This window comes from Amblyomma mixtum, chromosome 2, assembly GCF_055824585.1.
Source record: "Amblyomma mixtum isolate Tamu chromosome 2, ASM5582458v1, whole genome shotgun sequence".
NCBI classification, from domain to species: domain Eukaryota; kingdom Metazoa; phylum Arthropoda; class Arachnida; order Ixodida; family Ixodidae; genus Amblyomma; species Amblyomma mixtum.
In genome coordinates this window covers 198723073-198726582 of record NC_143013.1, presented here as the reverse complement: position 1 = coordinate 198726582, position 3510 = coordinate 198723073, and the positions used below count along the sequence as shown (strand labels likewise).

At 45.8% G+C, this 3510-nt stretch overlaps 1 long non-coding RNA gene across 1 annotated transcript; it reads left to right on the top strand.

Moving 5' to 3' along the window:
• Positions 1-275: 275 nt before the first annotated feature.
• Positions 276-2191, top strand: LOC149362172 (uncharacterized). Its single transcript, XR_016288982.1, has 4 exons — positions 276-1168; positions 1281-1431; positions 1570-1734; positions 2105-2191. It is a non-coding gene; the product is annotated as an uncharacterized LOC149362172 (long non-coding RNA).
• Positions 2192-3510: the final 1319 nt, after the last annotated feature.

The window sequence follows — 3510 nt, the reverse complement described above, 5'->3', positions numbered from 1 at the left end:
GCACGCTGCCTTCGCCGTCTTCCTGCCGCCTTCGCCGAGCTCGCTGAGCCTCGCTCGCGCGGTTTATCGCGCAGATCACCCGCGCGCTATCTTTTCGTGGCGGCGTATCTTGGAGCCAATCTTTCTTGAGTCACGCCGCAGCTTGCTGCTTGGTGTCGCTCCGCACGGTGGCGATGCAGGATAGTTTGCCAAAGTGGTTTTAGCCGTTTAAAGCAGAAAAAAAATCTTAGTGGAAGCTGCAAGTGCTTAGTTTTACATGAAAGTATTAGATTCAATTTGGTTTTTGGTTCTTTGATGATTTGTTTATTTTTACGTTTAGAAATTTAGTACTTCATTTGGTCATTTGGCGTTGCAGAGGCTAGCGATAGCTACGCGCGCGAAGCGGATGCTGCGCACGTTGTAGTACGTTTCGCTGCGCACTTTTTTCCGCGCTGGTTGGCACTTCACGCCGCTGCAGTTTGCATTTTCCTCTTTTTCTGCGGTATCGTTTACTACCAGTGTTGCACTGAGATGTGAGCCTCGTTTTCCGCAAAAGTAAGTAACCTTCCATATCTCTTCTGTGGTGAAAGTGTCGGCTTTGCCGGCTAAGCCACTAACGCGCCTGATTGAACCTTTGGTTTACAAATCACAAAACAGTATCAGCCAGTGTTTTACATACCAAAGTGCAGCGTTGAATGTATTAAAACAGGGCATTTGCATGTATTTGAGCTTTTGTTAAGTGGATACAACTAGCTATAGGCTGCTATCGCATGCGAGTTGCTTTCTTTACCAAGGCGATGACAAGGTGAACGGTATTCTTGCTAAGGACTCTCATCTGGCCACCTGTGTGCTCCAATTCTCCTTGCTGTGATTGCCATCAGTGAAACTCGCGTTAAAAAGGCTTTGGTTATCTTAACTGCGTCAAGATTTTATTTCATTGCGATTGAGAGCCCCGGCACAAAGGTAGTTTACTCAGTGGTGCTGCTCTGTATGTGTGCAGGCTGTTTTGACAGTGCAGTGAAGTACTACGGCTCTTTGCAGGCATGGCAGCTTTTATTTTTCGGAAAACCATTGCACCGTGCACAGCTGGCGTTGTCCCTACTTCACTGTGTACATTTCGTTTTGGGTACAGGCTGTTCAACAGTGGTTTTCAGAGGACCTCCTTGCCTGCTCAACTTCTCAAGTTTTGGTAAGCACGCTTTGCAACTCCTTCCTTTTCTTTCACTTCATGATTTCTTGTATATGTCTAGGCTCTTTGCTAATGTTCATTCCACAAGCCCCATTATTTGTTTGTCCTTTAGAACTCCAACTGTTGGCCGGAGGAGCAAGGACCTGGTCTAGTTTCACGCAAATTAATAGCAGCACCTTGTACTTGGTTGTTCAGACGACTTGGCCTGGAGATTGTTTCAGTTCTGAGGTGGGAATCTGGACTAATGCTTCTTGTGCAGTGGTGTCAGTAATCTCTTGCAGTGGTGTAAGCAATCTCTTGCCCACTGTTTGAGCTTCATCGTACGGATTAGAAAGGGCTTCTTTGGCAATGCAGTGTTAGAAACCTTATACACACGCACTTTTATTTGTTTTATCTTTCAGATGTGCCCTGTGTGGCCGTCAAGTTAAGGTCCAAGATTTAACACATCTCTGGTGTTTACTGAAGTGATGCAGGCATTACCAGGACAGCAGCATCTCTGCTATGTTTTCATGCGACGGTGCAAGATGTCAAACATCAACCACATTTGATTCAGCCACATCTTGCAGGTAAGAGAAAGCCTGTTTGCAAGATGCCGCTTAGGAGGTTCTATGAGTACAGTGTGCATCACAGTAAGGCAGTGCACTTGCTATTGACTGCTTGGCTTTCAGTGTCCATGCACGCTGTTTGGATTTTGCTTCTGTTAAAGGCCTCCACAGTGATTGACTTCTTGAGTTTATGGTGAGCCGTAGCACTCTGCTGAAATGCCGCTTGCAGTGACATCATATGCATCTATGTTTTTAATTAGCTTATTTTATTGCCTGTGCTGTCACTCCTTGCCATTTCCTGGTCTTATTTGCTTCCGACTCCTCATTGGCCATTCTACATGCACCTGACTGACTGTGCTTTTGGTTACTCTAATATTTTTCACTTCTGCAGGCTGCTGAACAGAGCTGGATTTGACTTCCCCTTGTTACCGTCTAGTTGGCATCCTCCTTGCAAGAAAAGCGATTTTTGGAACACCTAGCGAGCTCTTCAGTGTCATCCACATCCCGCCATCCAAGTGCTTACCGCTCCATGGCTTCTAGCATTAATTTCCTGGTCCCTTTCTTTTTTTTGTGTGAGTGTATGCACTGGATTCAATAAAGAGTAACGCAGTGACTGAAAAGTGTGCTAGCACATACATTTATGGCTCATTACTACAGCCATACATCCCTTGTAATGTGGGCTCATTGTTCGGGTCATTGCAAATCAGTTTTGAGTTCATTTTTGAGTGGTGTATACCAGAAAAATGAACTATAACATTTTTAAAGCTTTAGAGGGTTTAAAAGCAGCACTAAAATCAGTCTTGAAATGCGTAAAATAATACAGGCACCCATTTCGGAAAAAAAAGTAACGTCTAAAAAAATTCTAGAACAGTTCTACCTCAGAAGTTTTCTAGCCGTATACAAGCGTAGCGTTAGCAGAGCTAATAGATGGCTAGTAAACGTCCAAGTCTAAAAAACTGCTTAGGTGAAACTTCTTCTAGATGTCAAGCTTTTTTTTACGAGACTTTTTTTAGACGTCTATTAGCGCTTTCTGTGTTTCGTGGGCAGGGCAACGGCATGAGGCCGAAAGAAGACGGGACGAGGAAACAGTGCTCATAGTTCATTAAGAATTTTGTCTGACCAACACGCCCACGTATTCATGTTACACACTTGTAAGAGTCAAACCCACATTTAATTCATGAGTCGAGTAGACAGACCTATCAAATTATCGGAAATCGCTGGATAATAATTATAAGGTAGCCAAAAACCTAAGGACCGTGGGTTATACTCATAGGAGGAGGAGGTGGTCAAGTTTCACATGCAGCAGGGGATAAATCGTGTTCTCGTGAATGATTCTCAAAGAGGGCAAGCGAAGCTGGGGGCGTCAGAGGGTCAGATGGGCGGATAAGATAGGAGGTTCGCGGGGATAAGGTAGCTAAAGCTCGCACAGGACAGAGTTAATTGAAGGGATACCAGATAGGCCTTTGTCCTGCAGTGCACGTGGTCGGGCTGATGACGATGACCCGAACATCTCGGTCGGTTGATCGCGATAAACCTTTTTTTAGCAGAGAACGTGAGGAACCGGATCGACTCGAAGTATCTTAAATGTTGAGCGCACCACAAGAGCGATGTGTAGCGGACATCGGAGCACCGGTGGCGCTGGGTTTTTGTCGCTGCGCGGTCACTTGCGACTTGTCTGTGTTCGGACCACCCTGCGCGCCGCGTTGCCATGTCCTGATTCGTGGCCGCATTTGCACTCTAACCAATCGGCGCACCTGGTGCGCTGAACCTGCATTCGCTCCCTTTCCTTTTCGCTCT